The sequence below is a fragment of the Leiobunum rupestre genome, chromosome 10, assembly GCF_980474605.1.
Source record: "Leiobunum rupestre chromosome 10, qqLeiRupe1.1.hap1, whole genome shotgun sequence".
NCBI lineage: Eukaryota > Metazoa > Arthropoda > Arachnida > Opiliones > Sclerosomatidae > Leiobunum > Leiobunum rupestre.
In genome coordinates, this window is record NC_143393.1 from 50,192,999 (window position 1) to 50,206,433 (window position 13,435).

The 13,435-nt window shown below is 32.4% G+C and overlaps 1 long non-coding RNA gene across 3 annotated transcripts; it reads left to right on the forward strand.

Moving 5' to 3' along the window:
• Nucleotides 1-421: 421 nt before the first annotated feature.
• Nucleotides 422-5,039, forward strand: LOC149926153 (uncharacterized). 3 transcript variants are annotated; one of them, XR_016477033.1, is made up of 4 exons: nt 422-584; nt 651-699; nt 3,121-3,222; nt 4,756-5,039. It is a non-coding gene; the product is annotated as an uncharacterized LOC149926153 (long non-coding RNA). The 3 variants fall into 3 exon arrangements; XR_016477034.1 differs by having other exon boundaries at nt 424-584; nt 682-699; XR_016477035.1 differs by lacking the exons at nt 422-584; nt 651-699 and adding an exon at nt 759-1,879.
• Nucleotides 5,040-13,435: the final 8,396 nt, after the last annotated feature.

Here is a 13,435-nt window from a genome sequence, read left to right on the forward strand (position 1 = left end):
TAGCATTATAAATATTAGGCAAAATGTCCTGACTTTTTTCACACTAGCACAATCAGTACCTGTAATTTCGAATATCATTGGTGGCTCGTACATGTAGGTTATTTATTTATTCAAACACAATGAGTCGAAAAGAACAAACCGTTATTTCAAACGAACTTAAGTCTTTTAAATTTATTATCTCATACATATAGTTTAATTTACATACGTATAGTGTCGTATAGCAATTATTTTTAATTTTGCGAACGTGTTTCGATAAACCATTGTATTGCTGGAAAAATATTTATAGCTTATTTTTCTACAAACTAGAATGACAAGATTGTCCTTAAATTGAATTGTGTTCAATTCATAAATTGTCAATTTATAAGAACTAAAAACGTTTGTTTATTAAATGTTTACCTCCAATCTTTAACGTTTACGTGTCTATTAGTTTCATTTTTAATCTGGTCAATAATATTTCGAGAGTACGTTGCTACTTAGAAGATTACAATTTTGGCGGAGAGTCGATCAAAATTTCACCATTTGATAAGTAATACTTAAGTATTAAGCTTCGAGTAAAAGCAGAGACGCCTACGGTGTTTGTTACAGTAAGTAATCAAGAGTTTTGCTTGAAACGGAGAGTTCTAAATCATATTTTATTCATTTTCAATAAGATTTTGAAGGAGAGTTCTGTTATTTTTTCAGAATTGGAAGGCCAAAAAGGTAGAATTATATTTTTAATATTTCACAAGAAGGATTAAGAATTAGGAAATTATTTGTTATTTTAGTTAATTAATATGAAATCCATGGTATTTAAAATGATACATTGTAAATACCATTGATTTAATAAAATATGTAAATTTAAAGAAGTTTTTCCCCTTTTCATATTAACAGTTAGGATTGAGATGTAGAGATCTATCATTCTTTTGATATAAAAATGTTAAAAAATAATTCGAGAACTGCAATTAGCGATGGTTAATTACTGACAGTGAAGAATCTGTAATTGGCCAAATTCTGGTTTGTTAAGACGACGTCAGTTGGAAAGCATCTAAATATAGCGGGGGTTCTTTGGGTTTGGTGGGAAGAAATACATTTCACGATTGTCATCAAAAAATGAAACTATTAAAACAATGTAAGATATTAATATGAAATTTGTTAAGTCAGTGACACATATGAAGCCGCAGTGGAAGATTTTCAATTTTTAGATTAAAGTTATATATAATTTATTAAACGAAGAAAAAACAAAATCGAAGTGAACTCTACTAACAAAAAGCAATATGGTTTGTTTTTAGTGTAACTAGTGATAATCTAGTCTGTTAAAAGGTTTGCAGACACCAATTTCAATTAAAAGAGCACTTTAAATACGCAACAATTAAATGACTGAAACTAGGTAATTTACGAGAACAAGCGATTAATTTCCGTAATAAGTGTATAACTACGTATTAAACTCCGATAAGAGTTTTGGCAACGTGTAGGGAAAGTGTTTTATTATAAAAATAATTATAATAATAAGTTAGGTTAAAACCCACGTTACCATTACTGCCCCAAATCAGAAAGTTACTTTTAAAACCGTAATCGTGAGTGGCCGGGTTACACCGCGTAGAAGGTGGTGGCTAGCCCTTCATGCCACGTGAGTCACAGCTCCTTACACTTATCATTACCGTTAACCTCAACAAGTGTTTATGGAAAGGGGAAACCAACAGCTCGGGAGAAAACCTTTTAAATCAGTGAGGAGATAATTTCAAAACACAAAACGGTAAGAGTTGTTCCCAGTTTCCATCCAGTGCCACAACCTGGGATCGAACCCGGCACCTTTTGCTGCAAAAGTGCTAACCACTTCGCCACCCCAAAATTGACTCAACTATGCTTTATCTAAAGGTTTTTACTTGAATAGTTAATGAAGGTAAGATTTTTTCCCTTTTTTTGAAAATGAAAGTGTAAACTTTATTTATTACATCCCATTATTAACATAACACATTCGCCTTTTAATGAATAAACACGCCGGCCTTAAAATTTTCAAATGTAAGATCAGTTCTAGTAATTATTTAGAAGTAACAACGATTTTTCGTACACTATTCGAATTCGATTTGTTATACGCGTTTGACAACGTAATCGCCACTGCCGAAACATAAAAAGAGTTTTATAGTGTACGAAAAATCGTTGTTACTTCTAAATAATTACTAGAACTAACTTTTACACTAGTTTACTAAAGTCATATGTAAGATACATCGTTGGGAAGCTCATCACTTTGAGAGGGCAAATAGTCAAATATTATTATAATTGGTTAAACCGTACAAACGTTCTGACCTTTTAAATTCCATGGTTCTCAGAAATCACCGAAACATATTCATTAAATTGTCACCTTCTCTGTTATTTTTCGTCGTCCTTCACAATTTTTTAGTTTCCAATTTTCGAAGATGTTTTCGGCAGCTTTCCAGATAAAGAGGATTTAACTGTATTTAAATAATTAATGAAGGTTAAAATCTGTCAATATGATGATTAATGTAATTTTTCTGGCCGTTTGGGCTACGGTAGAATAATTATGTATTTTATAAATATGACTGATATATATTCTAAAGTCATTTCAGTTTAATTTTTTTATTAACCCTTTATTTATTAATTTTTGAAAATCCTAAACTTGATAATTACACTCAAAAACAAATTTTGCAAATGTTTAGTACTTCTTTTTACGATAATGGATTAAATGGATAAGGTTGGTTTAATTTTGTGAAATAGTTTTTAACTTAATATAATCTCAGGGAAAATTTTCAATTTAAACCTCAATTAACTGATAAAATTAATTTATTTTTCCGGTGTTTATATCGCCAAATAAATCCTGTTCTTTAACTCCTTTCAAACACTTCTAAGCATGTAAAAACTAATTCAATTTAAATAACTTTGTGGTAGTGATGTGATTTATTTAATTAATTGGTATTGTCCTGGATTTTGTTAGCCTCGGTTAAAGAAATAATCAATTAGTACAGTAGAACAGCGTAAAGCTAAAATAAAATGATTTTCTAACTTGGAAACATGGTCGCCATCTAGCGGTTTTTACCTCACAAAACATTCTTAGGGTTTCACCTTTAGTAAATATAATTTAAGAAAATTAATTTATTAACATCAAAAATTTAAATGCCTCCTCAGATTTGAAAATGAAACGAGGACTTACTTTATTATTTATCGTCGTGACCTATTGTATGGTTGAGGTATCAATTGCCATTTCCAAAACCGAATACGAAATACTAAGTAAGTAAAATAGCGAGGTGCGAGAGGAAATAAAGCATCCTCATTTTCAAAATTATTTATTTAATACAAAATCAGCTAGGCTAATACTCAAGGCACAACCTTAGGCCTAAGTTATCGAGCGACTTTTAAAGCCAATAATTCAGGTGGCCGGGTTACAACGCGTAGGAGGGCGGTGGCAAGCCCTTCTTTCCACGGGAGTCAACAGCTCCCCACACTAACTATTACCGTTAACCTGTACAAGCCTTTCTGGAAAAGGGAAACCGAGGAACTCGTGGGAAACCCCCTTAAATCAGTGGGGAGATAACTTGCAAACTCAACGCAGTTGGAAAGGTTCCGAGTTTTCAGCCAGTGCCACAAGTAGGCATGGAACCCGGCTCCTCTTGCTGCGAGGCGAAAGTGCTAACCACTCCGCCACCCGTACATTGGTCCGTGTTCCCCGCTACAAATTGAATTTTGGGACGTTGTGGAAGCTCCCAAATTATAAAGGTAGTTAGTGCCAAACTTGAGGCATATTTATAAAGTTCGGACAAACTAGAATACGAATTTATTCAAACGAATGATATTTTAACAAAGCTTCCAAATCCGTCCATTTATATTAATAATATGTTAATTAATTTATTTAAATACGAATGTATTTTCATTTTTATATTCATTCTCGAGTGGAAAGAAAAATATATTATACTATAATATAATTATATAGAATTAAAATTCGTTGAAAATGATCGATTTTTTTTTCTCGGGTATAAAACCAATTTAATTTCTTTTCCAAGTTAAATTTCGGTTAAAAGCTTCTTATTAAAGTTTGCATATTATCTAAAAATTCATTTCTTTAAAAAATAATTAAAATTTAAATTATTTTTATAAATTTTAATAACTCTGTGCAGCCACTAAAACTGGCTAGGCGGTTTTGTTGTAAAAAACGTTTCTTGACAGCGAGCGGGAAGTTAGTAGTTAGTTTCAGATTTTGCTCCTTAGATGATTGAATAAAATTATAGAATTCATTAATGTTGTGTGTTATTATTTTTAAACCCATTTTGTTTCATTAGTTCTTTATTTATTTATTAATTTGTATATAAATAATTTATATTAATAGCAGAAGATTAAATCAAAAGCGAAATATTTGAAGCTGTTAAAAACAACGAATTAAAATGAGTACATTTTGTACAGAATATTTGATTATTCTAAGAAGCAAAATAAAATTTTCCAAGAACAGGGTAGCTTTATAAAAATAACAATTTGCAATTTCCAAGTTTGTTTTTCATCGTAGAATTAATAATTTGTTGGTATGATGTCTTCAAATATTTATTTAAATCAATCGTTTAATGGAAACTTTTAAGGAAATTTCAAACTAACTTTAAAGTATATAAAAAACGAACAGTCTAATAGCCGAAGTTTGAAAAAGATTTACAGCAAATAACTTAAGATATCCTTAGATATTTTACGATTTTTATGTTTTAACCTAATTGTTAACCAATTAGTTTATTAATTATTTTCCTCTATATTTTATTTGAATTTATCTACAATATTTTTTAGGCGAATTGAAGAGGATACTTCCTGGGGATGCATCTAACCCATATGACCAAGCCAACTTAAAACCAAAACGTTTCCGTATTAAGAGCGCTTTGGTAGATATTGAGGATGTTAATACAGGGAATGCATACTCTTTGATAATGGCCAGGTTTTCAGATAATCAACGATTTTCAAATTCACGTTCAGTACAAGTATGATATTACCAAAAATATAATATCCACTTCACTTGCTATATGTAATTTAAAAGTTTCATAAATAAATTTGAAGTTCTTAATTCATAAATTAAATTATTATTTTCTCTTATTTCGATACATTTGTTTTTATTCTTTGATTTCTAACTTTCTAAGTAGAGCTGCGAATCAACATAATTGATTATGACGTGTTATTTCTAGCTCTCAGTAAAGAAAAAACCAAAAATGGAAAAAAAATGTTTGTAGGTCAAACGTCGGGTTCTGGTGGGTATATCAAATATCCACGTACCCGTCATACAACTTGGCCTAAAAGAACCCAAAATACCCACCCACCATTTTTTCGTGCAGATGGGTAATTTTCTGGTTACTCGATATTTAGACTGCGGGCTTCTAGCTGTATATCACAATAAATTTAATGTTTTGAGATGATGCAAATTTAAGATCGCTTTTAAAAAACCTTATAATAAAGCTTGAAGTGTCAGAAAACCAATTGTCGACTAATGTACATAACGCGATTAAATTTGGGAGACTCACTCAAATGGCTCAAAAGAGTTAATATATATGGGATGTAAAACTCATTTCCAAACCCAATCAGCGAGAAAGAGGATAAGGTAAAGGCTACGGCAGAGCTTCTTTTCGCTTTGGGGCCAGAGAGGAAACGTCATCTGCGGTCATCCCTTTCCGCGCTATGCCTCGTGAGTGCTCGTGGATGCGCCCCCTGTTAAGGCGAATCATTTCTAAAAAATTATTGTTTAACTATTGCAATGAAATGAAATGCTTTTATTTAACGTGCACAACAACAGTTACTAATCAAACCAACAAGGCTGTACACACAGTGGGATAATAATAATAATAATAAAAGAATATTTATTGAGGATATCAACAATTAGCCAGAGGCTAGTTTACATATTGGTCCTTTAAATTGAAGTTAAAACCGAAGAAAGAGAAAAGTTTCAAATTTGTCTAAACAATTTCCACAGTCTTTAGGTAATCTAAACACCTCAATTTAAACAATTTAAGTCTTTATTATTTATACTTTTTGGTTCCAGTGGTAGCGCATTCCAAAGTACTGCACCACGATAAGATATTTTGGCTTCACTATGATTTGAGTTTTGGGTTTGAAAAAATTGCTTCAGATGCGATTGCTTCATGTTTCAAAGTAAGAAGTAGCTCTTCTGACTCAATATATCCCCACAGACGAAGAAAGGTAAGATAAGGAATTAGGTTAAGGTCTTTGTGGCTAAGGTCATTCATTGAAATAATTCGAGATCAAAGCAATGGGATTAAACTTTTATCCGGAAAGAGTCGCTTTCCAAATCCTTAACCCAACTTTGTTTCATATAAAATACGAGGAGAACCATTTATGAACGTGGAAACATGTTGTGAATGATGAAACGTGTTAATGAATCGATAAAATTCATTTACATACATGGTGAATGATTAAAAGCACATAATTACAGATGTACTAACTCGTCATGTTTCCTATGTCTATATAAACTAATGGTTTATCTGATTACGTATGTACCTAAGATCTTTGGTTTGACCCTGATTGGATCGCGTTTTTATACAATGTTGGCATAAAGTGACATACACAACAATTTCTTCCTTTTTAAAAAGATTGAGATGTCTATAATTATAAAGTTTGTCCGATATCTTTTAGGTTTGTTGATAGTTCTTCTAGAACGCGAATGTGACACAGCCAGTGGCGTAGCTTATGGTCTTTGTCTTGAAATCGTTCTAAATTGTTATGAGGTCTTCCTCAATTGACTGAAGGAACCAGAATGATCCATTGATGGCGGCATTAGGTCTAACCGCTGTAGAATGGTACTTTCAGAAGAGTGCGGATGACTTCTACTTTTCGAATGAACTCCCCTCTGATTGAGTGATTGTCGCGATTGATTCATCAGAAAAGGATTCCTTGGTGGTGTAGTTACGGTTTGATTCCTTGAAGAAATTACTTGAGTTGGTGTCCTGTTGTTAGGAAGTGACATCACTGCTGGATTCTGGGCTGGATTCTGATTGCCTGGAATAGTAGTCCTGTTGGTTTAATGCATCCATGAGTAGAGAATAACTAAATATGAACCCTTTTTTCCAAGATGGCCGCCAAGATGGCCGCCAAAACAACCCCCCACCCCCCCAAAATATTTTCCAAAAAAATTTTTGTCCTTGGAAAAATCGAAAATATTTTTGTTTTCAAATTTCACCTTGAAGATAATCTTTGACCTCGACGCCTGACACCTGTCCACAACCACTAAGCCTCGGTCTATCAAATCAACAAGTTTGGTCACGATCGGACAAGGTCGAACCGAGATATCGGCGGTAATGTGTAACCCCACCAAATACTTCCACTTATTTACTTCTGATATCGTTTTTTCGTTTTTTTCGTTTTTTAGCGGTTTAAAATGCTAATTAGTTATTTGCGAGATGGGGAAACGAATTCGCGACCTTCGCTTTATACCCTTGGCGGTTTTGGCCCCACCCAAAATACTTTAAACAGCTAATAAACGTGTCTAAACTTGCAATAATAACTATTTCTATAAATAATAATTGTTTTTACATTTAAAAGTCAAAGGATATGTGTAAGCGTAAGACGTCTCAAAAATCGAGCTCTTTAAAGGTTAAAAAAATGAAGTTATTTATGGGGAAACCAGAAATTAAATGCAAATCGCCTACCGAGAATCCTTGTTATTATAATGAGCCATGTCGCAAACACGCTTTTAATTTCTTTGATAATTTAAACTTTAATGTTAAATGCTGGATTTGTCAAGAACAATGTCTTGACAAGACAATTTTTAAACAACACTTAATGGATCACTTATCGAGTAGTTATAAAAATCAAATTCGTATTGATGTTTGCGATTGTCTTCATTCAAAGAAACCAGAATATACAACCAAAGAAGAAATATTAGACGATCAAATTATTGATTATTTAAACGAGTTTAACGTAAAACATCAAGAATGGTTAAACGAGTTTGTTAATGGTACTGGAACTCCAAAGAAAATTCAACGTAAAAAAAAGACAACTGGTATTAAGTCCGAAGAAACTTTAAATTCAACAATAAAATCAAATGTTGTATTTCCACCAGACTTTGTCATGCCATCTGATGAGCAGATGGAAGCAATTATTTTTTTTCAAGAATATTGTAAAAATAATCAAATTTTAACTCTTAATCAAGTTGAAACACCCATTGAGGTTTTGGAAAATCTTGAACAAACTTGTCAAATGATTGAAAATATGTAAAATAAAGATGATTTTCTAATATATTGTGATTATTTTTTTCCTACGTAAAAATAGATATTTTAACTCTTTCATGTTAAGGTTTAGCGTGGTAGATCGGTAGCGTTGCAGGACGTTATTCAAACAGTCTCAAGTTCAAATCACAATCCTTTCGATCTATCACGCTAAATCTTTTATTAGTATAAAACGAGATGTCGCCCAACTGAAACTGTCATTATAAAGATGTCAAGTTTCGTAGTATTTCTACCTTCGAACGCATCACCCGATATTTACCCGGAAAATACACCTTCTAGCTTTAAAGTTCAATTAGCAAAACCTTTAAATTTTAATAATGAAAAATGGTCTTGCGCATTAGCAGAAATAATTCTTCCTGAAACTTATTCGAATATAACAAATGAGTATTCGCATTTCCAAGTAGGGCACGTGTCAGATGTTATTTCACCCGAAGAAAATCAATGGGATTATATTAAAATTGAAATTCCACCAAAACGTTACGAGGGTGATCTAGATCGAAATAAGAATAATATTCCAACATCTCTTCAAAATAATATACTCAACGAGTTTGCTAAAACTATTGAGGCCAATCAATCACTTAAAGGAAAAATACATATGAATACGGTAAAAGTTGACGAAAACGAAGACAGTTCAAAATTAAAAATACAGTTACAAAAAGATGTGCAAGTAAAAATACCTCAAGCATCGCCCCTAGCATCTGTTCTGGAATTTCGAGAAAATGATTTTGTCGACAGTGATTATCTTTCTAATTATCCTCTCTCGAATCACGCTAAAACTATTTCCTTAACTTACGCAACAAATTTTATCGAAGTACGAATTAAAAAGGCGTTAGTTGTGAATAAATATCAACAAAAATATTTACCACGACAAATTCCCGTGGAAGAAATACAAGCACAACCCAGGAGAAAAAAACAGAAAATTAACAAGAAACCGAAACTAAAACCAGAAGTGAAACAAGAGGAAAAACCAAAACTTGAACCAAAAACAAATTTAGAAGAAAAGTCAAATTTTAAACTAGAAGAAAATATAAACAACATTTTACCAACAGAACCTTTAATTCTAAATATTAATGAAGACGTCAACCAACCAGAAGATTTAAATCCTTCCGAAGAAAATAATCTACCAAGTTCTCTCCCAATACCCATTAAGCCACCATCTCAGCCTGTTATTAAACAAATACAATGGAATAATTACGCGATTGTTTTTGAAGCGGTCAGATATGAGGGAGAAAGACAATATAATAATGAAATTCAACCGTTCACATTACACTTAATTATACGTGATTTATTAGAACGATGTAAACCAAGACAGTTTGACGGATTAAAAACAGCGATATCTTCCGATGATGAAGATAATTTATATTTTAATTTAGAAATACCGGTAGGAATGGAAATTAAATTTCAAAATCCATTAGCAGATCTTTTTAAAATTCCAACAGACACTTATTTTACGGGTATTCAAAAATTTGGCCCGCTAAATAATTTAAATAATATTACTTTTAATTCGCGTACTAATTTTATCGACATACGTATTGAGACAACAAAAATACCGCAATTTGAGCAGGAAGATTGGGCTTTCTATTCCGTATCAATCATACAACCTTTTTTATTTGAAGGTCAGAGAGATGATTTTGGAAATATTATCCCATTATCTTTGCATAGGCAATTAAAAAACGAGATTCAACAGGCGACTAACTTCCCCCCTTTAAATCGGTACGAAATTAGTTACGCAATAGAAGAAATAAATCGAGGTCATTACTTGAGAATTTCATTTCCTAGAGATCTACAAATTGCCTTCACTGGGAGATTAGCAAATATTTTTAATATAAACGCGCCAGAATTTCAAAATGGTGTAATTAGCAGTAAAAATCCTTTAAAAGTGTATGAGGAAAAATTTATGTCAGATGAAGAATCGGTTATAGATTTTAGGTACAATAAAAATATTCCAATCGAACACCCTAACTGGGAAAATGACAGTTATACGTTTGAACGAAACTATTACGAGGCTGATAAAGATTTAGGCGGGAATTTTATACCGTTATCTCTTCATTTCAAAATTTTGAATGAACTTCAAAAATATTTTGATTCGCATATCTCACTTAAGGCGGGTTTTTTTATTTTCAAAGAAAATGGAAATTATTATTTTCAAATTGAATTAATGAGTGGGTTGGAAATTAAAATATTCGGTCCTCTAGCAGACCTCTTACAAATTGAGTACAAAGTAGATTATATATCCTCAGTTTATAAAAGCAAAGCATTAGACCCTCTTCAAATTAGATTAGAAATAGATAATACGACTAATTTTATAATTTTTCGAAATGATTTAAACAGAGTTGAGAATAGTCGACGACAAAAACGTGATATTGATTTCCACAATTACGAACATGGTAAAAATAATAAACTAAATATTGTAGACAAATTCCATTGTCGAATTCCAACTGGTGTGTACCACACTATTGATGATATTTTATTAGCAATGAAACAATCATTGCCACATCAGAGTTGGGCTAAATTCGAGTTTAATTTTAATTCAGATTCGACAGTTTCAGTTAAAGGTTTGGGTGGAAACAGTTTTTTAACCTTTCCAATAGATAACCCCAAACTCGGGAGAATGTTAGGTTTTTCAAACAATCAAATTGAAAGGCCTCTTTTTAACGAAATAGGCATGTACCCCGCAGATCTCAACCACGGAATATCCGGAATTTATGTCTATACAAATATTATACAACCTATAATAACAGGACACACTAATACCCCCCTGCTGAGAATTATCAAATTAAACGAAAATAAAAATCGAGCACAGGTTGAAAGATTTCATTTTTTAGACCATTTTCCAGTTCTCTACGATCAAATACAGACTATAGAAATTTCTTTAAGGTCGGATTACGGTGAACTCCTGCCATATAAAACAGGCAAGACTATTATTAAATTAATATTTAAAAGACTGGATGCTTAGTCTAAAGTACACTTAAAACAAGCTCATCATGGAAAGATATTATCATCATTATGTTCAAACAGGACGCGGATATAACATCTTTCGAGGAAGTCAATATCAGACTGGTCGTGGATTTGGCGCAATTTTTAAAAGTTTAGCAAGATTCGTAACACCTCTTTTTCGACCCGTAGCTAAATCACTCGGTATTCAAGGGTTGGTTATGGGGAAAAGGATAATGGACGATGTTGTTGCTGGTCAAAATTTTAAGGAGTCGTTAAAAAAAAATAGTAAAATTGCTGGAACAAATCTTTTAAATAGTCTCGGGGATACCATATTAAATACACAGAAAGGCTCTGGAGCTCGAAGAGTAAAGAAGCGCAAATCAAAATTACGCAATAAGCAAAGAAAACGCAAGAGAACAAAAACCGATTTTCTTGACTAAAGCATTATGCCTCAATTTGAATCTATGTGTTCGGAGTTGGAGCTTTTTAACGAACCCCTGATTAATGGTAATATTGAGGGAAATAAATTTGTAGACTATTTCCCTATAGCTCCCTTGTCTAATGCTACACAGATTGATTTTTCTATCCCCGGGGGAGATTATTATATTGACATGTCAAACTTGATGCTTAAAATTCGAATTCGGGTTAAAAAAGAACAAAACGGTGTTTTAATAGATATACCTGCAGCCGAAAAAAAAGTATCATTATGCAATCTTCCATTGCATTCTATTTTTAGCCAAATAGACGTGTTTATGAATGAGACTTTAGTACAATCTAGCAACAACTGCTACCCATATTTAGCATATTTAGCAACAGTTTTAAATTTTGATAAAGGCGCCAAACAATCTTACAAAACCGCCGAGGGCTATTACGAAGACGGGTTTTGCGACCCAACGCTAGCGTTTAACGATGTTCATAAAGATAAAAAAAATAATGGAATTTTAAAAAGAAGTAAAGATATTGCGGGATCGAAACTTTGTGAATATATGGGAAGACTTCATGTAGACTCTTGTAAAATAGACAAATTTCTTTTAAACAAAGTGAATTTAAGAATTCGACTCTTGAAAAATTCCGATGAATTTATAATTATATCACAAGAAGATGTTAATATCAAATATAGATTAATTATCGAAGACGCTGTTCTTACTGCTAAACATATTATCGTAAATCCAGATCTACAGCTGGCACATAATGCTATATTGCACAAACAGAGGGCTTTGTACGATCTAACACAAACTGTTGTTAAAACTCTGACAATTTCAGCAGGCGCGAGCGATTTCGTGAAGTCAAATATTTTTTTAGGTAAAATTCCAAATCGGGTAATAATCGGAATGGTAAACAATTCTGCTTACAACGGGTCTAGTCGAGAAAATCCCTTTCAATTTAACCATAATAATCTCTCGTTCTTACAACTTTCATTAGACGACCAGAATATACCAGAAACTGCTCTAACTCCAGATTTTAATAAAAACCTCTATACTCGGTCGTATTATTCACTATTCTCGGCAATGGATTTAATTGGAAATAACTCTGGTAATTGTATTGATTACGAAAATTATAAAAACGGTAATACATTATTCGCGTTTGATTTAACTTACGATTCCTCGGCAAACTCTAACAACCTCTCAATTCAACGAAATGGTAGTTTACGTATGGTAATGAAGTTTGCTTCCCCCTTAACTAATATTCAAAACATAATTATTATTGGAGAATACGAAAACCGATTTGTCATTAACCAAGAGCGTCAAGTTACGTATATTACGGAATAAAATCAATCAACGAGGGCAAAGATTGATTAGTTGTTTCGCGAAATCGTAGTGGTAAAGATGTCTCGAACTCACAGTCTCTCACCCAAACAAGAAGTAACGGTGCTAGGATATGTAAATCCATCCATCAAAATTTACCGACTAGACACTTGCGCCGAATTTGAACTGAATTTAGAAGCCTGGCAATCTCTATTCACATTCGAAAAGGAAATAACTGATTTTTTTGAAGACCAAGTTGCTAGTTTTCACACCTGGCTTCCGCTTGAAGGTTCAAAGATAAAAATCGACTGTTTCAAGGGACAAAAGGAAAAACTCGTGGATGTGCGTGCTTGTGCCAGAGGAAAAAACCATTTGTATCATCTTTTCTATTCTACAAATTATGGTTTTAATCTCAACCAAGCAGGGTGGAAAAGATTAAAACATTGTAAACATACAATTGATCAGGAGATTAATTTAATTTTGTCGGCAAAAAATATTATGCGTGACATAATTGTACATGAGCTTACGGATAAAATGTTTGAAATTACCGAAAATTGT